The 24,874-nt window shown below is 42.1% G+C and overlaps 2 long non-coding RNA genes across 3 annotated transcripts in view; one reads left to right on the plus strand and one right to left on the minus strand.

Annotated features, from left to right (window-relative positions):
• Positions 1-24,874, minus strand: part of LOC149855933 (uncharacterized) — a 348,042-nt gene that overhangs the window by 47,680 nt on the left and 275,488 nt on the right. The window lies entirely within an intron of this gene.
• Positions 1-24,874, plus strand: part of LOC149855934 (uncharacterized) — a 32,996-nt gene that overhangs the window by 2,983 nt on the left and 5,139 nt on the right. The window contains exon 2 of one of the 2 annotated variants that reach the window (XR_016438446.1): positions 24,526-24,664. The exons of the other annotated variant lie outside the window; for it this stretch is intronic. This is a non-coding gene — a long non-coding RNA (uncharacterized LOC149855934). The remainder of the gene's footprint in view (positions 1-24,525; positions 24,665-24,874) is intronic. 2 annotated transcript variants of the gene reach the window in all.

Genomic DNA, 24,874 nt, shown 5'->3' on the forward strand with positions numbered 1-24,874 from the left:
TTTTGTAAGAAATCTCTAAAAATATGAATTTGAAAATCACCAGTTCCCTTCTTTGTTCCTTTTGGAAAATTAGAATATATTGTCCAACTCTTCGCTTGCTGTGTCTGAGGGAATCCTAGAGATTAGCTGGCAAAAATCAGTGAGGGGCCGTTGCTTAGGAACTGACTGGGTTTTTAAATTATTGCCTGATGTAATAGTTATATTGCCCACTTGCATCTGTTAACAAGCAATACAACAGAATCCACAGGTACCTATAAAGAAATAAACCTGACATTCATTACTTTGCTTGAAAATTCATAAATGGCTTTTCATGCTTGGCAGTGGGAAGAAAAACATTTTGCTCAGGTACTGGTTAATAAAGTGAGCTATGTACTGACTCTACATATATCTATTTTATTTAGATTTATTTACCTTGCCCAGGGAAAATATGCTAAGATGGAAGCATAGTATATTATTGTAATTACAATTCTGTGGCCCTGTGGAAAGCCAGGAGTTGCTTTTTTGGCTGTAATGTGTGGTGTACTAATAGGACCATCCTTTTTTAAACAGAGAATGCAAGTATTATTGATTCATTTACCAAAGCAGGAGAAAGGGGGCTTTCTATCCAGCATACCATTTTGTAGGGCCTGGCAATCCAAAAACCATAACCAAGTTACACTCTAACAGTAGTGGCAGCAATATTACTAACCTCAACCATTCAAATATTATTAATTGGTCCCTGAAAAGCATGAGATAGTCTTCAAAATGATAAGCTTTCTAAAAAAAAACCACTGGAGAACAATCCTTACACTTTTGAGGAGGCTGTAGGTTCATTTGTTCAAGCTCTTCTTCACAACGATGAGGACTAGATTTTTTCATGGAAGTTGAGGCCTCTCCCAAAAATCACCCCTGCCCAAGTATAATTACATCAGGCCAGGTGTACCAGCTGAGACGCTCCCAAAAATTACACCAGCGGCTTTAACTACACACCAGGTACTGCAAGACTCATGCTTAAATTCTGGAAGTTGGCAATATCCTGGTAGCTTAAATCTAGCCATTTTTTCCATATGATTCATGAACCAAAGTCCATTAACGCCAATGGAGAGACTCCCATAGACTTTGGAGCTCGTAGTCATGAACGGTCCAGTATTTTACAGTGCGTGCACATACGTTGTTACTACAATAGTATCTCTATACACAAACGGGAAGGATAACACCCCTGTGAATCTTCAACTTCTTTGTAAGCCTCTTTCTTTTGAAGCCACTTATAAACCTGTTCCCAGCAAGTCAAAGAAGTACATGCACACACATGTAGAACAGGAACAGTGTACACCACAAATCAGTTCTCACGATGGAGTTCTCCGAAAAGTTCCCATGGAGGCCAGGTTGTTTAAGAGGTATTTTCTAGGAGCGGCTCAGGTGTGTAAGATTTTACAGGCCTGGGACCTAAATCTGGAGTGGCAGACAGCTGAAACATAGTTTGCCCTGCATTCCTGCTCCACAGCAGTATCGCGTTGGCGTATTGCAAAAGCCTAGCAAAAACAAACGAAGGGATGTATTCTCAGTTCAACGTATGGGGATTTATGCACGCAACTCACATTAGTGTTAATGGGAGTTACATTCCTAAATCCTTGCCCTTCAGCATGATAATACATAATATACCCCTTAATATTTAATTCACTAGGGTCTCAATTTAAAGCATTTTCATATAGTTTGTCCTAATTATAATGGTTTTAATGACAGCTTAAAAATTTCACATGACTGTCTTATCACATCCAGTACTTAATTTCTCAAGTGAACAGTTTACAGTTTTACTGTACTGTATTCTGGGAATGTTGAGAACTAAAACACTAAGGAAAAAACGACTTTGTATAATAAAACAACGTTATTATTCCACTTTATTTTATATACACTGCAGCAAACTTCTCAGAGGATGAGGTTAGTCTGCTTGAAGAGCATTTGGCTTCTTCTAAGAAGAATTTACTGGTCTGGTCTCCACTCTTACTACTCTTGGCTTTGTCTACTCTTGGAGTCCTGCACTGATGTTGGAGGTTGGGGAATTTCTAAACAAATGCAAGAAAAATGAGAAGCAAGACTCTGTCTTCCTTTTTGCACTGAATCAACCAAGACCAGAATCTACTGTTCAAATCGCAGTATTTCATTATTCAGTAAAAGAATCCCAAAATACCTGGTCCAAAATTGAAATGAGCAACCAAAAAGCATATCCATATTGTCCTCTTTTAAATAAATGTCATTTCCCCTAATGTTTCATTTGTACAAGTAGAATAATTCTGGCCAGAGAAACTTGGCCGAAGATACCCTAACCTATGTATCGTAGTGGATTGTGCTGGACAAATTTCCGATAATTCATTTCTGTATCTCTGAGTATCTAGCTCATCATGGACTTGGAAAGTGCTTTTTTTAACTTGCTGTCCCAAATTTTTCCATTGACTTCAATGGGAGAAGGGTTAGACCAACAACTGGAGCATCCCATCCTTAATATACCGCTGTACTGTACAGGCAGGACCTAGATTTGTCTTCATTTCGGCTCTGTATATCAATGCTCTTCTATTGTTTTTGGCTGCTTTTTGCTGCAGTGATCTGCGTTCTGTGTGTGTGAGAGGGGGGTCTAGCTTCTATCTTATAATAGTAATTTTTAAATTGTAGCTAGTGCTACTGCTAGCCTTCACCAGCGGGGGCCTGAAAAGAGCCCTAGGAGCTTAGACATTGGTGGTGTCCATTTTTGTTCAATAGCTTGGTAATCTGAGTACTCCCCTAGGAAGTGGGATATCTCAGTTCTAGGGCCACCTCCGCCTAAGGGAATTTAAACCCATATTTCCTATGGAATAAATGAGGTGAGGGCCCTTTTGTTCCCTCCTGTTGAACTTAGTCCACAACAGCCAAAGGTGCACAAGTCAGGGCCAGAACAGCAAATAATCCTGAATCTGTAGCCTAATGGTTCCAGCCCTTCCTGGGACAGGTTCTAGTCCCTTCATACAGGATTATTTCTGCTTTGTAATATAAGATTACATAGCATAATATGCAAAGACAGACCTTTGTTCTTAGTCCAAGGAGGCAATTTCATTTTAACACTTGTCTCTCTCCATTGACTACATAGGGGACCTATGCACCTAGCCCAGTCAAACTGAATTAACCCTTGTGGAGTAAGGGGACCAATATTTAGGTGGTCCAGTCACATTTCAGTGACTAGGAAACTCAGTCTGATCTAGCCCCAAAAGACTTTGGAAACTAAGCGTCACTGAAAGTGGAAGAGATACAGGCTTCTAAATAATGTAGACTCCCTTGAAAAATTTTACCACATCTCACTGACTGTCCAATTTTTACCTATTCTGTACATTTCCAGTTTCTTCTACAACACTCGTTCTGCATATATAGATCTGATATTTCTAGTAAAGGGGAAAAAACACACAAACCATGACTCAATGAACAGTAAGAAATTTGGTGAGACTAATATTTACTTGTCCGGTCTATATGCATAGGAATTACTAAATAACCAAACCTATAGAAGGGATTTCCCTGCCGTTTCACATGCCAAATTAGTAGCCTTCAATCTGTCAATTTTTATAAAGACTAAATGATAAAAAGAAGAGTAATGCTCATTCGTTCGACATTTTTATGGGTAGCTTTAACTGCTTTGTATGGAGACTCCACTTGTTGGTATTGTTCCTACTACAGGAAAAATAATTTGGGAGCAACTGCAACATTTTCAACTTTCAGTGTTACTATAAAAACAAATCTCAGGAGAATTTTTAGTCTCCTTGTGTTGCTCTGTTGCAAAGACTTGCAAAGTGAAAATTTAAACCTGCCTGGTAACAGACAAATCACTTTAAAAGCCAGTATTGTACTGGCTTGGGAGTGCTACAGGAAAAGCTACTTAAAAAAAATGCTACAGTACAAGAACTAAGCGAGTCTAATTATTTTTTAAACAAATATATGGAGGGCACCTAGAACCGTGAATACGAGAGAGGCCTTTTCCTACATGTAAATTGTCAGATCCATGTTGCAGTAGGCATCCAAGCATAGACCTGCTTTGTAGCACTGTTCCCAGTAGAAAGGCATCACGTACGTGCTATAAACAACAATGGGCTTCTTCTGACTCCATTAAGGCTGAAGTTTTTAAACTTGGGTGCCAGAGGTTAGGCCAAAAGAGCCTGCTTTTTCAAATGTGATAGCATGGACTTTAACAGGCTCTTCTGGCTTGCCCTTCACTTGCCCAAGTGCCTCTCTTTGCCATGGCAAGACAATGGGATTTTCAAGATATGGTCAGTACATTAGGGTGTGTGAGTGGACCTAAGTAACAGTGAAGACATTGTGCAAACACATGTCCTGTTTGTGACTGAGGGCAGCATTTGCAAATGTTGACCTAAAATGTTAAAAGAAGCATTTTGAGAGAAGAGCCTAAGATTTTCAAAGGAGCCTTCGAGAGTCTGGAGCTCCAATTCCATTGAAGCGTAATGGGATTTGGTGCCAAATTCCAACCAGTTTGAAAGGGTGGGATCTCCCAGGGCTGTTACTCATTCTCGGCAGATGCTCCACAGCTCTGGAGCTCCCTCCCTCTTGAGGCCCATCAGAGCCCAAGCCTGGACATCTTTCAGAAGTGCCGTCAGACAGCCCGTGTTTAGCAGGAAAAGCTAAACTGAGATATTGTTTAAGGGCTGTCTGTCTTGCACTAATATTCTGGTTCCCATTTAAGTTATTTCGCTAGTCTCCTTTTTTTTGTTGTTTTTTGCAAGCCAGCTAGTTCTTCTCTTGTGAACCACTCTGAACATTGTTGGGAAAGACGGCATATAAAGCGAACAAACAAACAAGCATTTTCATGGTACAAAGAAATTAAGACCAGCATTTCTAAACCTGGGCATCTGCAGCAAAAGTCTTAAATGCATATTTAGGAAACCCAAACAGGCAGCTTGTTTTCCAAAGATTCTCCTGTTTCCACTGACTCGAGCACAACTAAAATCAGGCCACTTTGACTCTGATGCCTCACCATGGCTTGAAGAGCTAAGCTGAAGACACCAAGGCTTGATTTAAACAAATCAGCCGAAGCCCTACAATGAAACAGTAGCAGAATTTATTATTTTTATCGTGGAAGCAAACGAAGAGTCGTGCACTGCGATGCCGTTGCGCGAGCCGATGTGCAAGCAGAGAATAGAAAGCCAACCCCTGCCTTAAAGAGTACATGCCTGACTTCAATTTACAGTCTCTAACCACTAGACAGACATGCTGCCCTGCTGTGGGAATTAGCATGTATCAAGCCTTGAGACATTTGTGTAGTAGTAAATCATTTGAATTGTATTGCTTTGGTTATGCCACTCCAAATGGAAAGACAGCAGTTATTTCCCTGCCATGTTCCGAGTTGTGCTTTCTTGATCTTTCGCTGAGGCTGAGTGGAATATATTTCCACCTTTAATCCTTCAAACTTTCTGCTGCTTTCATGTACAAATATATACAGTGACTTGTAGTGAGCATTCCACAAATATGCAAATTGTCTGTCAGATTGGACAGACTGCATGCATTTGAAGTTGTGTTGACAGCCTACAGAAAAAAGGCATTCTCAGCTCAAACATGAAAAAGATGTTTATATATTTTTTTTTCTAAAACAATTTATTTTAGGTTTTCAGCAGAGATGGGAGCAAACTACTAAGCTTCCACCAGGAGGGAAACTTCTGTAGGAAATTTCTGCTACTGGGCAAGCCCTTGAACAATCTGCTTGGTTCTCCCCATAACTTGTCTGCATGGCCTAATCCAGTCCTTTTTTCTCAAAAAACACCTGATGGCTCAAGCCTCATACAAAATACGCAGAGGGGGAATCAGGAGCTCCTTTTTACCCAACAGCGCTACGGTTACAATATTCACGTAGGATGTGCGCGACCTGGGGTCAGGTAACTCCTTTGCCCTGACTTGGAGCTGGGATTTGAACTCGGGTCTCCCACTTCTCACCAATTCCCCATAAAGCAGTTGGAGGTGGCCACTTTGCCCATCTGTCCTGTTGAATCTGTTCCAGTTCTTATAAATAATTAAATAGCCATTGGAATAAGGATTAAATCTGATGCTAGTGAAGTATGATTTGAAACTGTGGTTTGACACAGAAAGAATTGCCGTTTGACAATAGTCCACATTAAGAACTACCCTCTGGCAAAAAAGATGGGAGAAACTTGGTGACAAAGCTGTTGAACGGAGCCGGTGAGGAATAATCCCCAGTGAGGAGTTCACATCCAGCTCCAACTACAAATGACACACATGGCAGAGCCTGAATAGACTGAGAGTGGGTCTGGGCAGATGCAACTTTCTCATGCATTCATGGGGCCCCTGTGCAACCATTCAGCGTGTTTTTCAGGAGAAGCAAACCATGGATCATCTCCTGAGATGCCCTGTAGCACCACAATGCACCCCACAAGAAGTGGCAACACCAACACCAGAAGCAGTGGCCTGTGCAAACTATTGGGAGCAGACCATATAGAAAGGTTGGACTGGAGACACGACAAAGAATTGTGATTCAAGTAAGACCCGCATCTAAAAGCTGATCCCTAAAAGCATGCTGACACTATCAAAAGGGAAAAGAAAAGAAGCAAGGGACCAGAATAGGGAATTTTTAGTACCTTCTTCATACAGTGAATCTAAACTGCGGCTACTTGCTCCTGCAGTTTGGTTTTTGCTGCTGTGTTGGAGAGCATTGTTACAATGCTGATGCCAGTCCAAATAATGGGATAAGTATTTATTAAAATTAGGTTTTTCAAAATATTTAAAAAGCAAAACTTAAATTGGCAAGATTCAGCCATAATTATGAAACATCTCCATGACAAGAAAGTACCATCGCTTTGTGCCTGGGATACTGTGGTAGCCATGAATCAGCTTGTCTCCGAACAGCATGTGTATTGGTATTATGGAATTCCATCTCAAGTTATGCCAACCCATATTTAAGCAGTCACTTTAGAGGCTCAATTGTCTTGTATGGGTAGGTATTGTTTGCCAATGACAACAGTGAGAAATGGACCAGCCGCTTCAGATGGAATATCTTCAAAGAATATCTTTGAGTTTTCCCCAACAGTGAAGAAGGGGAAATGGATGCCAATAAAATGGTTCAGTAAAAACGTGGAGACTGCAACAGTAAAGAACAACGAGCCCAACCTGATAAACTTGTAAACATATGATTATGTGTTTGCAGAATAGGACCCCACAACTGTTACGTTTGCCAATAGTCTATGTGGTCGTCAAGAGAAGTGACAGCAAGTCATGCTGCTACTAACTTCACAGGAGTAGATAACTCAGCAAGAGCAATGAAATCATTTGACAGAGGCCAGATTCAGAAGGCATCTGAAACATCTTTCTTTAAAGATAATCATGTTAGGAATCAAAAGGGGTCTAATGTTAGAGACATGCCTTTCAAATGCAACAAATGATTATACCTGTCAAGGTTTATGGACAGATTTATTTATGTTGACAGAGGGACCACTAATAGTTTGACAAATGAGAAGTCTTGACAGATACAACAGATACGTTCAAGTGTATTTCCTCCCGTTTGAAAAAGGAAATGAGTGAGTTATGACAAGCCTGTAATCTATATTGATACGTCTACTCATAGGGACCAGCTATAGCAACAGATCTATTCTATGTTGCTGGATGCTGAACTGAGAAAGCCAGTGGTATTCTTGAACATCAAAGACCAACTACCCTTAAAAAGACAAATTTAGCGAAAATAGGAATGGACGCTGTAAGTGCATGATCCATTTGAAAGCTTACCTTCCCAAATAGGATGAGAGTCAAAGGAAAAGAAGTAGGTCCCTGGCAAGGATGCTGTCAGGAGGCTTTAAATGTAATATGACTGATAGACAAGAACATCTCAATTCCCAGCAAACCTAGGCCTCTACCCCAGCAGAAAGTGCCAAGCCTCACGGCACCACATGTATATCCAGTTACTTCTAGGTTATTAAACAAGTCCATTCCTTAGCGCTGAAGAATTTTACTGCAAAACTACAATTCTGTATCGAACATAGGACGGTTCAGAAGAGGTTCAAAAACACGACCATGATCCATTAACGCCTGATAAGCACCCAACCTAATTAATGGAAAGATGCCATTCCTTGCAATGGACCCTGACTCAGGCACTGATATTTTAAAGTCATTTTCTATAAAAGCATGGAACCATTAACTCTTCAGCTGTGAAAGACTGAACAAGTCATAAATATTGCTCTATAATCTAGCAACCCTTAAACATTGTTTTCTATTCAGCATACATTGAGGGAGAAGACAGAAATTATATTTGTCATGCGATCGGCCCCTTGAAAACGCTCTAAAGCCATGCCCTAACAGAAGAGCATGGCTGCAGAGCTCTCCGATAGCACAACAAATTAACCCTCATTGCATGAGGGTTCAAATGAAGATGCTCCAAAGCGAAGCACTTTCATTAATTTGTCTACTCTGGCGCTGGGCTCCTGCAGCACAACCCGGTCCCCAGTACCGTCTCAGGATGGGAGGGGAAGAAGGCAGGGGAAGGAAGTCCATTCTGGGGTTTCCCCACATACACTGGTGTGGGGGGGGGCAGGTGGATTGGAGCCCCCCTGAGGCTCCCATCCACCTGCTCCCCACTGCAGTGTGGCTGGGGAAAGCCCAGAACAGACCTCCCTCCCCTGCCTTCTCCTCTTCCCACTCTGAGTCAGCATGGGAACTGGGGGGTTGGGGGTAGGGAGTGAGCTAGGGGTAGAAATTGCAGAGACCCAGCCTCTCTTCCTAGATCAACTTAAAATTGGAGCTTGATCTCCCACCCTCCTCACCCAGCAGCTAATGTCTTTTGGGTCAGGAGGATCAGTTTAACTCATGGCACTTTCTGTGAAGTGCCATGAGTTAGACCCAGGAGCTGCACTTCTGTCTGCACCTTAAGTGGTGTGAGTTTCTCCTCCCTGAAGTGCCAAATCAGTAATCTTCATGGGGTGTACCTACTCCCTAATTGTTCAAGGAATGAGAGACCGGAAAGAGGGATTCAACTTTATTAGTTGAAGGACTGTCTTCCTTGCCAAACGGAACTGTGGCAAGTATCGATGAAACACCACTACATATAGTATCAGTGTAATTTATGGATAATTGGATGGGGTACCAGATCCACATCTTTCCCGGTAACAAATGGGTTAAACTGCCAAGCTCCTCATGGCTTTGAAGCAAATGCAAACAAACAAATCAAGCTAATGTGCTCTTGCCGTTTAGCAACAAAATTGTTTCCTGACCCCTTAAGGAAAGCAAATCCTATGTCCCATATATTAGTGTGACTTTGCATTCTCTATCTTGTAAGAACTCATCCCAAGTTAAACTAAATCTGGCCACCCTCCCTTGAGACAGAGTGCAAAGTGGGTAGCTGGTATTTTTTAACCAGCCATATGTCTGACATCAAAATGCATTCAACTGAAGCACAATGGGTAATGTTGTTAATACAAAAACATTTTGGTCTTTCAAGAAACCATTAGAGGGCATCAGGGGAGGCCTCAAGTTTTAAAAAAGAATGAGCCTTGACAGGCTAAGCTAACTAGTATTTGTTCACCAGAACAGCTGCCGCACTGGAAAACTCTAGAAGTTGCATCAATGATTTCAGATTTGTTTGTGGCAGCTCAACTCAGCCAGTGATCACCAACTGCATGTCTATATGAATTTCCAGAGGCCTATGGTCCATCTTCTTCAAGTAAAGTCAGCCATTCACCCTGCTACTTTGCATCTGGTTTTCTCTGAGGTTAAAAAAAATGTCTCTCTCTTGGCCAGGGATTTTGCATATGCTATTCTGTGTTATAAAAAATGCTGCTCCATAATTACCAGACACAGCCGTGGGAGTGGTTAATCTTTTAAAGCAACATTATGAATTATAATACCAAGTGTATACTTCACCATAGTAATCCTGCAGTAATGCAAGCAATATTAGCATGTTCTGGGAGGCAGAGTACTGCCAGGGGACCAGGGATTCTTCCAGGAGAAGAAAAGAGGGGGATTTCTCAGTAATGAAAACGATGTCGTGTTTATTCCCACAAGCTAAAAACAAACTAAATATTTATGATGAAGGAAAAGAATTAGGAGGATTATGGTATCGTTCAATGTGGAATAATATGTTACCTAATCTAAACATTTACATAAATAACAGCAGCATAATGTATGCTGGATTCAGACTGATCAAAGAGACAAGAAAATGAACCATAATAACAGCAGAAAGCATTGCAGGGTGTGGCGAGTCTTCGCTTTTGGGCAGGGGACTGCGTTCAATTCTACATGTGTTTAGCGCCCAACACAAGGGTCCCCGACCCCGTTTGGCATTATCAGCCTCTAAGGACAGATGATATAATATGGACATCGTCCTCGTGTTCTTCATTGACTCCAGTGGGACCTGAGTTTGACTGTGGCTCTATGAAGTGCTTTCAGCTATGTACAACTCTATCACCCGAGTTAAAAAAAATGGATCCATTACCAGAGAGAATGAGTCAACTCTTAAGACTGAGTCCAACAAAGACGCTTAAACTGAGCCTTAAGCAAAATTAGGTGCTGGGGGCCAAAACTGTAATCCTGCAATCCCCCACTCAGTTGCCACCTAGATCTGGCATTCACTAAAAAGGCACCTCCCTTTCTGACTTTAAATTTACCCCAGAAGCACCTTGGTTTTGGCAATGTTGAATCAGTACCAATCTCACACCTGAGCCTGGTTGGGATCCAGGCATTGTTTTAAGTCCCTGGGGAGACTGAACTGGTATGCAGTCTCTTTGCATGTATATTGGATTGACTCTGTAGAAAATTAAGTGCCAGTGTCTGCTTTTATTTAAAAGACCTGATGTGGTGGTGATGCTCTGCCTTTCACAGTAACGTGGTATGCAAAAGTCCTAGAGAGACTAGCACAAAAGCAACAGCTTTTCTATAGGTTTTTCAACCATCCGACAGAGTTCTAGAGCAGGGCTGTGCTTCTGTCCCTAAAAAATGTTATAGGATGGTTCAAGAAACCCATGAGAAGAGTCTCACTTATTCTACGCCGGGTTTTTTTTGGGTAAGGCAATATTTTGCAACAAAATAAGAACAACATAATAGAATCGCATGACATTATTTTGGCCTTTCCGTCTCAGGTTCTCCATGCATTCTTAAAAATGATTCTTTCTGCCCCAGAATGGCCTTGTTGGGTAGCAAGATGAGAAAAGTGAGGCACGGTAAGACAAAGATATTTGCCCCAAGCCACACAAAGTCTAGAGCTGAACTAGAAATAGGCCAGTTAGTGGACATTGTATGAGGAGCTGAGGGTAGCATATGGCTGATAGCGCATTCAAGCTTGTGTGGGGAAATGACCATGTAACTTTTTGAAGGAGGATTTATTTTTCTCCCTGTTTAAAAAATGTGCTAAGATCCCATGGTTTATCGGAAAAAGTAAACCTAAAGATAACAGTTTAGTAACCCAGGGTGATGTTTACAACTGTACTGAATGTGACAGCTTTCAAAGTATTATGTATATTTCTAAGGTTGTACATGTATAGCTCTGACAGCATGTCACTTATAATTTTTGTAAAAATGGATGTAATTTATTATGGTTCAAATATAGAATAAACGCTATAAATGCTTCACAATAAAATACTAATGGTATCGTCACTGATGGGTTCATATTCATTGCAAGTAGAGATAAAGATGGCTTAATTGACTACATTATTGCCCCCCCTTGTGCTTTCAGTTTAAACATGCCATGTTAGGGTTAACTGCAGATAAATGGAATAAAACAAAGTCCCTGAACAATTGAATGGACTTTGATCTGCAACTAAGACAACTGCATTACAAGAAGTTATGGGAGAGGTGGGTTTCCGTTTCCTTGGCGTACAGCTATAGAGGTTGCTCATGTGTAACTGATGGTGTTTGTGAATAATACCACTTGGCAGACATTAGTAACACTTTACCTCACTTTTTGTACTTGTTCACTTTTCCATGTTTGGCTTGTTTTCATGTTTTTAATAGGAAATTTTAAGCTATGCACGTTTGACGCAAAGCAGTCTGAAACTTGATGCTTTAGACTTTGAGGCAAATTGTCTGAGTTGATCTGTCTCTGACATGATTACAAAACTCGTTTAACATAAGGAATGATCACCCATAAATACGATTTCCTTGTTGAGCTCTTTTATTCCTTCATCCATTTATGCAGTACAGGGATATCAACAAACTGTTTAGGTGTGATTCTGAGTTTGTCTGACCGTATACTGGGAATAATGTCCCGAATTATATGGAGTTACGATGGACTTTTGGCAAAAGACAAGTTTGGCATGACCTCCTTAGGCTGAACCCTGATACAGGCCTTGGTCTGAAACTCTGAAAGGCTGGGTGTATGGCAAAAGGAACGACGCTGATTTGTTTTGTACTCAGTTAACCTGCTGTTTTTCACCTGTCTCTGAGCAACATTCAGATCTGATTTAAAGTGTGAGAGAGGCATGTGGTTTATCAATATCTCTTGTCTCTGAGCTGAGAGCATTTGGGCCATTTACTAAGCTATGATGAACAGGCCTTATGGGACTTTGCACTCTTCCAAGTCTTCACAGGAACTGCAATCTGACTGTACGTGTTAGGCCCGGAATAGTAAGTGCAAACATCAATATGGCAAAGAATTCTGATTTCCAAGTGGGATGATGAAGATATTTTCAATGTCATTTTGGTTTTTGGGGGTGAAGGCAAATAAGGGTCAGAGTGAGCCAGTCCTTGATGGCAAATGTCAAACCAGCACTTCTCTGGTGGCTCCACCAGTTACAAGGTTAACTTTAAAAAATGTTTCTGGACTACACGATTGCAAAGATAACATTCTGCAGATGAACCCCATGAAACGTATCCTCCTGATCGGCCAAAAGGAAATCCATAACCAAAGATCAAAGAAACTTTGAAATGTCTTATTCAACTTAATAGTTAACTCTGAACTATAAGGACGTCAGCAAGTATTAAAACTACCATCCCCCAATTCTCCACCTGCATACTCCTTTCCGAAATCTTGGAGTCATGATAAAGTTTGAAAGGGTAGATCAAGGGTTAGCATAGATTCCAGTGCTTTGAGACAGAGAGAGATTGATAGAAAGATGGATACAAACTTGTCCTGCTGAAATACCCATTTAAAACATTTTGTCTTAAACACTTACGGTGCTTGTATACATCACAGGGGTTTAATCCCCACGGTTTTATGCTATGCCCCCTAAATTGAAATGGTGGGTTTTTAACTGAAACTCACCCTTTCGATTTTTCTGTCATGTTACAGCGAGGGGCCTAATCTCTTTTTTGTTTTTTTTCGTCGAAGCCGGAGCCTGCCTGTGGCCGGGGATGAGCTGCCAGTGGGCTGAGTGGCCCCGGAGTTGCAGGGGGCCCTGGTCCTTCCCTCCACAGGAGTGATGCCCCCAGGGCTGCCCAGTTGGGCTACTAGTGGGCTGGATGCTGCCCCAGCTTGGCTATAGCTTACTTTGCAAATACACAAAGTAATTTAAAGCTCCCAAAACGGTGCACGTGTAACGTGTGATGCCATTAAGCCACACAAATTGCATTTCCGCCACATGTACATCGTGAGGACTGTCACATGCACAAGTGCCCTTAAACCCTTACACTAAAAGATTGCAGAGAGGAGAGAGAAGAGCAGGAATTGAGCAATATAAGGTTCACAACCACAAATTCCATAAACACAGATAACTGGATAATTTGTGAGCCTTTGTGAGCTTCACTCATGACGTAGAGTTTCCCAAGACTGTCTCCAGTCTAATTCCTGTTTTAATGCAACGTGAGGGTATCATCCCAGACCACCATTTGTTAAGCAATTTCTTCAACACCACCATTGCTGTTTCCTACTATGTTCTAGAAAACACTAAAAGTCCAGCTCATGGATTTTATTTCCATACTCTATCCCTGTTTCTTTAAAAAGCTGCATGATTAATATGAAATGTTGACTTTAACTGTTATAGATAGCATTTCTGTGACCCTTCTGAGTACTGAGACTGTTTTCCCTTAAAAAATGTGGGCCAAATTCATTAATTGGGCAAGGGATTGCAGGTCCATTGAGTTCAGTGGAGTTGCATGTCTTACACACTTTGAGAATTTAGCCTGTTGGACCTTGCCAAGACGCCAGAAACCCTTCATCCCTTGTATTACCAGTATTATCAACATTAACTACAGCCTGGGATATTAATTATATCCAGATAGTGCCTTCCCACAAATAAAACTGTTTACATCAGAAGCAAAGTCTCACAAAACCAAGTTTACAGGGAGTGCAATCATAATACAGAAGGAGGACCCCCTACATGCAAAGTATTTGGTCGGAGGGTTCTTCAGTTTTGCCAAATAACGTGTCCCGTATTTAGTCTATGGTCAAGTTGAAGAGAGTTAGCCTAATTCTCCACTCCATTACTCCAGCTTTATGCAATGTGACACACAAAATCAAATTCTACCTTTTAAAACTGTGTCCCCCAAACCACTAGATGTGGTAAAGGTATAGTGTAATATGGAGCACACTGTTCCCACTCTGGCGCACGGAGAACATTTAGGCTTCCTTGTACAGATTACATGTTTCTTGATTCATCTCACAGTGCAGGTCTACTTCATTTGCAAAGTGATAACCTATTACCATAACTAAACCGCCTATTGCATGGAGGCTCAGAAATAAAATAAAAAGATTAGCCAGTTATCTTATTTACATATATTGAATTGCAGTAATACAGCCCGATCTCTGCCTCTCATTTGATTCTAATTAAAGCGTAGCAGAGCAACTGCAATCCACACAAGAGCTTATTTTAATAGTCAAAGCTGGCAAAGTCCCAATATCACAATGTAGCAATTAACAGCACGGCTGTATTTGCTATTCATGGTTTGATGTAAAAACTTGTTTATTAAGATGGGCTTCAGGCACTGGTGTGCAATAGACCTGGATGTAATTAGATTCCAATTATTTGTCTGTTTCTGATATTGTAAACTGGCACTTAGCACATCAGTTAAATTGACACACTGCGCTGCATGGTTTACCCGGTAATTAAAACATGTTCTGTTAATTAGATGATGACCACTTTATTTCAGGGCTCTTGTGTTTGGGTTTTGTAGTGTGCTCTGTTTGTATCATGAGCCACCAGACGCTCCTCTAATGAGCCCTTGTTTTGTTTCAATTACCACCTGCTGTTCAAAAGCAAAGCTTGTTTTAACTAAACAAAATTAATGCTTGTCTCTTTCTTTGTAAGAACTTAAACGCTAAACAAATTAATACGCTTATTATTGAAGTGCTAAGCTACAGTTTTAAAGACTGCGACGGCAATTAAAAGAAAGTTATAAAATGTTTTACAATGCGGCATAAATATTGTTTATCATATCCGTGGCACTGCAAACCACGAAATAATTGCTACATTTGGAGAAACAGGCATGCAAACTTCATTAGACAAATCTTGAAATTAACACTTATCATTCAAAGACATTCTCCAGAGGCAAAAGGTAACTTGCATTTTTCTCGTTGCTGTTATCTGATTACGCTGCGCCTTAATAGCGGCAAATAAATTAATGCGCAACACTTAATAACGGGACAAATACTATCACAGTGATGTCATGGCAAGCTCTGCTGAACAATATTGCGTGAAAAATAAAAAATGTTGCGTGGTTGTCAAATCTCCACCCCCGTGATGCATTGTGAAATGGCATTATGACTGCATAGCTGGCTGTCAGGGCTTCTGTCGCAAGCACTGGTAGACTGGCATTATTCTGCCGAGTTCAGTTGGAGTTCTGCTCATTTGCACGAGCTCCGGATCTTGCCAAATGACTTTAAAACCCCTTTTCTGTTTTGCGGGTTAAGCCAAATTTCCCAGAAAAATTCTATTTTGGGATGAGGTGCAGAATGAGACATTTGGGAAGCCTGGCTTCTTCTAGGGGAATTTAGTTAAGAGATTGTGAAATCAGACTTATAATGAGAAATGAGCTTCAACCTTAACTATAGAGCAGCTGCCTCTGTTCCACAGCGAACCTTGTCTAATTGCTAAATAAAGCTTCAAAAAGCTGTGAGAAATGCCTGGGGGTAGCCAGTTCGGTTCTCAGCATCCTACGCGGGGCCCTGATGATTAGCATGGCATTAGGCCTGTGTCCTGCCCTAATTTCACATGAGGGCTGCTGTTTTTCACAGTACTGTCAGGCTGTCTCTCATTCGGGCTTGTGGGCAATGTTGCATTCAAGAGCTGTGTATTTTACTCTGACCTGGGGAGGGGTCTCTCTGGTGCCTCGCGGGACAGCGTACCAGGACCCTGTGCCTACTCCTGAGGATGCTCTTTCTCCTGTTCCCACTGGTCTGCATCATGGAGGGCTCCTTGCGGAGGATCAGTATTTGATATGATGTGGCCCTTTGAGGACTCAGAAGTCAGAACCATACTTTGAATTGCATGAGGTCATTTAGGGGGAACAGCACTGGCTTTGTTAAGTATGACCCTCTCCCACTGCATCATGCACCAGCTGCTTTAGGAATTTGTCATCTAACCTCAGGTAGGAAGAGTTGCAGCCATGCATTTTAGACAGGAGGGATGTGGCAATAGCAGTGGCCAGAGGATGCTGCAAATCCTCACAGAATTTTAATTGAAAAAAAAAAAAAGTTACAGCAAATGCATAGTGGCTGATTGGTATACCTTAGGGGTACATTTTCAAAGCAATGGGAGGTGATTTAGCTGCATGGCTCCCATTGTTGTTAATGAGAGAGGCACAGCTAAATCATGAAGCATTGAAAACGTGAATTCCTTAATGTTTCAGCTGACTTTAATTTTTATTTTTCAACTAGCAAAATTAATTAGGCTGTGTGTTGCTAAAGTATGACTATAACTAAGTATTACTGATGGGGTAATTTTAAAAATCAAAGCCATTCATGAATTATTAGGAACAGGCAAGCATCAAGCAACGGGAAATGATGTATAAATTAAAGTATCCTTTTAACTCTTGTAAAAAAAAGTCTTTCTAGATTTCTGTCCTAGCTCCTCTCTCCAATTTAGAGATAAACTACCCTAATGAATGAGGGTGTGCATGCAGTTTTGCCCCAGATTTGCTATATAGTTGAGAAACCAATATAGTTTAATTGGTGCAGCTCCTAGGGTGGGTACACTTATACCAGTAAAAAGTGCTTTTATACCTTATTTATCTCAGTACATTTACCAAAACAAGCTATTTCAGTATAAACTCTTTTACATGGGTATAACTGCATCAGAGTAAAGGGTTTCACTGACTTAGCTCTATTGGTTTATAGAGTTAAATCAGTCCAAAAGCAGAGTCTACGCCAGCCCTAAGAGAGCTGTCTACAAGTGCTGTACTGATTTCCTTATCTCCAACTTACTGCTGGACCCACTCCAATTTGGCTTCCCTCCTCTCCACTCAGCAAGGCTGCTGTCAAATGATCTCAATCTAATCTCACATCATTTAGTTTAACCTTGTCATCTTCCACCTTTCTTCTGTAAGTTCCTTCCTCATTTGTATCCTATTCTTCTTTGCTCTCCGTGATCATGTCCTTCCATTTCTCCTGTCTTGCGTTTAGCGTCTCCGTCGAAGATTGTTCCTCTTCCCTATTCCCCTCTTTTTGAGGGCTTGCTTATTAGCCAAGCCATCCTCTTCTCTTCAGCCTGTTTTTGGGTGGTCTCCCCACTTTCACACAGGTTTAAGTCTCAGCTTTCTGCTGGTCACTCAGCATATACCTCTCCACCGTGGCTGTGACCCATGCTCAGATCCTGGAGTGCACGCTGAAGGGTGTCTCACAGCATTAATGGTACAGGAGCATCCAAACTCATAGCGGGCATATCCCCACAAGGTATGCCACTGCTACTTGTCCCTGGGGAATGCCCATGCCACGTGTGCTATGGCGCATGGCATGTTACCCCGGGTTGGACAGGGGAGGCTGGGGCCAGCAACTGTGCTGGCCCCAGAAGACTTACCTGGGGTCTTGGGGGCCTCTGAGAGCTGCACCCATGGCTCTCCTGCAGCAGAGAGCCTGGCCAGCAACCGGAGCATGGCTCCAGCTGGCCAGGCTGCGGTTTTGGATGGTGCACGCTGCTGCCACGTATGCCACCTCACTTTTTTTTGGTGTGGGCTTTTTTCACTCCACTCCAGCTTCCATAACAGTCAATATAAACTCTGTCCTCTATTTTCCTTTTTAATATCTAGGCTCTGGCCAAACCCTTCACATTTTATGCTGCGAGAGTATTTCAGCAATCAGCTTCTAACAGGCAAATCTCTTGTTCATTTTTTGCCTGGACTTCTGTCAACTTCTCCTTTTATGTCTCAGAGCAACCTGGTCCCCCATGTGGCCACTGCCAAAAGCAGTGTTCTTGTCTTTATCTTTGTCCATGATTTCCCCTTCTCTTTGAATCAGATTTTTCAATCAGACTTCTGTCCTCATATATACTTTACCACATATACTGCCAGTTGGAGCCATCTCGACCTATATTCTAGAATAAGTGTGAGGAACTATGTTCCTACGAGACATAAGGAAGAACTAGACCCTCCTTCTTCCAAGGACACTATGGGTGCATCTACACATGCTATTAGAGTGCACCAATAAACTCTGGCACCTATTGTGCTGGCGTTTATTGCTCCTGGGTACCTCATTTGAATGTGCACCTGGGACTGCAGCCCGTTGAGCCAGGTCAGAGCATTCCCACTTGGCAGGAGGCCTGTGGGGTCAGCCTGCCAGCTTGGTGTTGCTCTGATCCAGCTCAAAAAGCTGCAGAGGGGCTGGTTGGGACACAATGGTGCTCCAGTACATGACTAGCTGGGAGGCAGCCCCCACACTGAAGCACCCTCATGCCCCAGCCAGCTGGGTCAGCGTCTACACGTGCGTTGTTACTCATGAAAAAACTCTGCAGCAGGGTAGTACTTTATTAGTTTTCTGCAGGTTAATAGGGCCACACATGTAGATACTGAGATGTTATACTGTGGAGCTAATTAGGCAACTCCACAGTAAATGTCTTGTGTAGACAGGCCCTACATGGGGGTAATTGTGTCATTGGTCTTCTCAAATGAACCTGTTCAGTGAGTATTTTCACAAGTGGCTTTTCCAGGCTGAAGCTAAATTTATAAAACAAGCAGTTCTGCATGGAAATTGCTATGTAGGAAGCTCTTGTAGGAGACAAATTTATTAATGCTGCTTAAAATGAGCATAAAATATTTCATATTCCTGTAGACCATGACTCCCAAACTTAAAAGGCCTTCTGTAGCTGAAAGCATTCTGGACCTGATGGCATTCACCCTAGGGTCCTGAAGCAGCTCAGATCAGAAATTCCTGAAGACACCTAGCTGTAGTATACAACTTATCACTAAAACCAACCTTGATACCAGAGGCCTGCCAGTGTGCCTGCCACATTTAAAAGAGGCTCGAGAGGGGATGACAGGAACTATAGGCCAGTGAGCCTGACTTCTGTTCCTTGAAAACTGGAAGAAACAATAATAAAAAAAACCCATTGTTTAGCACATGAATGAACATGACTTGCTGGGGAGGAATCAACATGGTTTTATCAAAGGGAAATCATACTTTGTCAGCCTACTACAGTTTTTTGAGCACATCAATAAGTAGGTGGATCGTAGTGATCCAGTTGACATAGTATATTTGGACTTCCAAAACCTTTGACAAGGCCCCCCGCATAAGAGGATCTTAACTAAGGTAGTCATGGAATTACAGGGAATGTCCACTCATGGATTAGAAATTGGCTCAAAGATGGGAAGTAAACGGCGAGCATAAATGGTCAGTTTTCAGGATGGAAAGAAGTAAACAGTGGGGTCCCCAGGGATCTGTGTTGGGACCAGTGCTGTGATCTGGAAAAGGGGGTTAATAGTGAGGTGGCGAAATTTGCCAATGACACAAAATTATTCAAAGTGGTAAATACTGAGGCAGACTGTGAGGATCTGGCACGATTGAGCAAATGGGCAACTAAATGGCAGGTGCAATTCAATGTTAGAAAAGTGTAAAGTAATGCATCTGGGCAACAATAACCCAAACTTTACTTACACTATGATGGGCTCTACATCAGCTATTACCACACAGAAAGGAGACTGGGAGTCACCGTGGACAATAACGTGCTCAATAATGTGAGTAATCAACAATTCCATGTGCTCAGTAGCCGTCCAAAAGACAAACAAAATGTTAGGCATGAATGATGCGTGACCCCGGAGGCTGGGGGGAGGTGGCCACGGTGGTGGTGGTGGCAGGGGGTGGGGGAAAAGGAGCACCCCCCGCGGATGCTGCCGGCAGCACTGGCAGTGGCCAGCAGCGATCAGCAACCGCCTGCAGGCACCGCCAGTGGTGCCAGTGGTGGTGGGGAGGGGGTGAGCAGCATCTGTCCGCAGGCACTGCCAGCAGTGTCAGCAGTGGCCAATCTCAGAGGGGTGCACATGCACCTGCGTGCACCCCCCATGTGATGCTAATGACATTAGGGACTATTAAGAAGGGAAGTATAAGCAAAACAATGCCCCTTTATAAATCACTGGTGAGTCTACACCTTGACTATTACATCTAGGTCCCCACACCTCAACAAGGATATAGAAGAACTAATGAAGGTACAGAGAAGGGCACCAGGAGGATTAGTGCTATGGAGGGGCTTTCATCAGAGGAGCGACTAAGGAGGTGAGGCCTAGTCCGTTTAGATAACCAATGCTTGAGGGGGGATGTGATAAGGGTTTACAAAATACTAAGTGGTAAAGAGAAAGTAAATAAGGATTTATTATTTACTCTCATGATACAAGAACTAGGGGTCACAGATTGAAACTAGTAGGTGGTAAGTTTAAAACTAATGGAAGGAAGTTCTTTCTCACACAGCTTGCCGTTAAAGCGTGGAACTCCTTGTCACCAGGTGTTGTGAAAGCTGACTGTTTAGCCAGAATCAACAAGAGATTGGACACATTCTTGAAGGAAAAGGGCCTCAGTAACTACTGAGCATGGGAGTTAGGGATACAGCCTCTGAATCAGAACTTCCTAGACCTCGAATGCTGGAGGCTGCAAGTGCAAGAGCAACTGTGGGAAAAAACCCTGACTAGGTCAGACCTAGTTTACTCTCTTTCAGTATCCACTCTTTACCACTGTGTGACACAGGATACTGGGCAAGATGGACCTACGATCTAATACAGTAAATGGCAATCCTTATGTAGCTCTAAGATGAAACTGAAGTCACTGGCAAAATCTCACTGACTGCAGTGAAGCCAAGATTTGATCCCTAGTTTTATGCCGTTGGATAACAGTTCCCTTCAGCTGAAACTGCACACCTAAACTTATCTCTCCATGGGTGGTTATAAAGAGCCTCATTTTTCCTTATGATTCATATTACTTTAATTCTATTTATTCTCATGTAACCTATTAGTAAACCTTGTTTTAACCCTCTGTGGTAACCTCATCTGGAGAAGGAGAGTTTTACATCTCTGGTACATTACTGCATTAAACTTTCATTTGCCAATCTGGTTGCTGCATATGCAAGATGCTGTCCTCCTTATACAGTTGAGTCCCACTTAGCATTGACTGAAAAGTTTAAAGCTTATGCCTGGGAGTTTTCACTTTTGGCATGTGTGGACATTCACTCTCCCAAGAGAAACTCTCCTGGGAGCGATGTAACCCTGGTTGATCCCAAGTTATTTTTCCTCTTGGAGTGGCCATTTTTACCCTGAGAGAAAAAGCCTGAATATCTGTATATTTGTGGTTTCTCCTGGGAGAACAGCAACTCTCCATGGAGAAACAAAATGTCTGTACAAGGTTCTTGTGTATAAAACAAGGTCAGAAGATTTTCAGTAGCAAAGCCTTGGTGTGGGCAGGGGGGTGGCCTGAACATGCGAGTAGAAGGCTACAGAGTCTCATAGAGTTTTAGCTGTAAAAAAGTTATGAGAAATGGACAGCAGCTGGTTGGTATGCCACCTTAGGGGCATATTTTCAAAGCAATATGAGGTGAGTTAGCGGCGTGGCTCCTGTTATTACTAACGGGAACCACACATAGCTATGTGCTTAAGTGGTTTGCTGAATCAGAACCTAAAAGCAAGGAGCAGGAGTCTAGGTTGGAGAACAGCCAGGGTGGTCTGCCTTTGTCCCTGCAATTGCAGCTACTGTTGGAAAACTGCATGCTGCATGTGCCACATTATTAGCAGGCATCTATCCTTTTCTCCTGTGGGATGATGAAGCAGGCATGTGCATGCCTCTCTGTGGGTGATCTTGGCATGTATTCATGTTGCAATGGTATCTACACATTGTTTGTAACCCTGGTCCAATAGCAGGCGTGTGCCCTTCATGTAAAATCACAAGCTTCCTTCCTCGCCAAGGGGCAGCATTTGAAAATCCTGGATGCTTTAACTCCCTTGCCTCTTCCACCATTAGCTACATTCACTGCCTTTTGTCCTTTTTTTTTTATTTCTAGCTTTTGCTCTTCCATCCCTGTGGGGAGGGTGACGTGCAGTATTAGTACACAGCTATTGACAGTAATCCATTTTTTCCACCGATACCCTCCAATACTATAGGAAAAAAGCACTCCATAGTTGGCCATTATTTCACTTTGCAACCACGATGTTGCACTCAAAAACGGCTTTTTCCTCCTTCCGCATTACCTCGTGCAAAAAAAAAAAAAAAATATGAGCTTCTCTGAAGGGCTCCAGAAGAAACCTGGGAATATGAAATTACCTTAAAATGGGAGAGACAAATTTGGCAAGGAAGATTTCACGCTTCCTTTCTTCCGTGCAGCTCTGCTAGCAATACAGATGAGGCACGCGTTTGCTTTCAGCCTTCATGGATGGCACCACACTCACTTCCTTTCCCTCCCCCTGCTCTGGTGCTCTAAGCAAGGGCATGCAAGTCACATATCAAAGGCCAACACTAGTTTTATTTCTACCTAATAATGCACTTCCAGCTTGTTCAGCGCCTGCCTGTTCAGACTGTCAGATTCCAGCTAGAAGTGTTTGTAAACAGAGCTGAAGAAACTCTCCCAACTTTGCCTCAAGTACTGCAGCACAGCTATTATAGTCATGAAATGAATGTCCCTGGGAAGAAAACAGATATACTCAGTAACCTACCCTATGGCACTGAGCTTTGTATTACAAAGAGCAGGACAGAATGTGAGTAATCAACAATTCCATGTGCACATAATGCTGCACTTTTTCCTTCTCTTTATCGTTGTCTAATTAAATTTCAGTCAGCCTGAACAAAAAAGATTCATACTAGTCGTAGGCAGTAAATAAGGATGTGGTAGAAAAGGAGTACGTACAACTTCTAGCCAAAGCTTGAGGAGAAAGAATGCTAACTTCACACAAACAGCTGAATTATCAGAGGATGCTTGCAGGGGGGTTGGTAGCAAACATTTCTATTTTAATAACTCCACTTAAAAAATAGCGGAACCTGGTAATGGCGACTTCAGGAAGATGGTGTTTCTAAAGGTAGAGCAATAACTCGAGATTGAGCCAGTTGTGGTTTCTATACTAATTAATGTTTCTCAAAATGTTCGCCTGATGTGTGACACTGATGGATGTTGCCAGGTTACATGATATCACTTTCCAAAACAGTGTGTGATGTTTAAGATTGATTTAAAAAAAAAACAAACCCTCTTCTTTTGTCTGCATCGAGAAAAGGGCCCAGGAAATATGCCGGCAGCTAGGAGGGTAGCCGTCCTTTAAATACAGAGAGTCCTTGGCAGCGTGGGCACAGAAGACCAAGACTTGAATTCTCAGTCCTGACCCTCTGAAGGGGCAACACTCGATACTTAACCCTGGTTTTGTGATGGGATTGACACGCAACTACAGTTACAATAGTATTGCCATTGACTTGTAAATTATAGATCAGTATTTTGAACCATAGTTTGATTTTTTTTAATAACTTTAAAAAAAATACAGAATGGGAATCTGGCATTATTAAACTGCAATTTTGTATTCTGCTTCTAAGGATTTATAGCTTCTGGTTTGAGCCATACATGTAATGGGCTAAATCCTGTTCGGTGTCACAAAGATATAGTACCAGAGCTCATTTATCACCTGAGTGCTTCCTTGGATCCAGCAAAATTAAGAAGTGGGCCTGTGTGATCCCAGTCGATCCCAATCCTGAATATGATTTCCCAGCAAGGATGCACAAAACAGACATTCAAACTGAAGGGTGGAGACAGGCTGCTGTTGAACTAGCAACTTCTGCCCTGAACAATCCAACTCTGGACTGGCAGTCTGGCCCACTACGCTATGGCTCATGCCGAAAATCACCATGTGTTTTTATAAAAGACCGTATTGCAGCCTAAGATCCCTACTCAACCGGACTATAATCATGGTAGATTCTGTTCTTGTCTCAATATACCCATTTCCTTTAGCTGTTTATGGCACTAGTTTGTAAGGATTATTTTGGCAGCCATTTTTCCTCCTAATGTCCAAGACACAGGGAAAGGATTTCAGTTCACAGCCGCTTCAGTTTCCTTGTTGGTTTTGGTTACTTTTTAATTTTTTTTCCCCTGCGTTGTCTAGAAACTGAATATTGGCCAAAACACACACAAAAGTTGAGGTGTCTATTGACTTGAAACCTCTACCAGCAGCCGAAGCCCATGAATAATTGCCTGACAACCTCTTGTTTACCTGCAGGAGGAACATTGCAAAGGGTGTTTATGAATAGCTGCTATGCAAACTAGTAAAAACAAGCCATCTGAGAAGGAGAAGGAACATTGACTGCTTTGACAACTGCCTTGCCATTGCTAAGGAAACTGCTCCCTTGGTAACCATGGTCAGTACATCTGTCTCATTTTATCTCCAACTCTTGCATAGATACCATCATGGGAAGACTGTAATAATGAAGAAAACACAAACATTTCAAAATAGGAAAAAGTAATAAAAAGTGCAAAGTCTTTCTTCATTTGCCTACTGGAAACTTTAAGGAGAGTTTGCTTTGAGGTTAGGTTAGCAGGGCTTTTCCTGTCGTGTTTGAGACGCGTCC

The sequence above is a fragment of the Crocodylus siamensis genome, chromosome 11 (genome assembly GCF_052110815.1).
Source record: "Crocodylus siamensis isolate JL-2025a chromosome 11, ASM5211081v1, whole genome shotgun sequence".
NCBI classification, from domain to species: domain Eukaryota; kingdom Metazoa; phylum Chordata; order Crocodylia; family Crocodylidae; genus Crocodylus; species Crocodylus siamensis.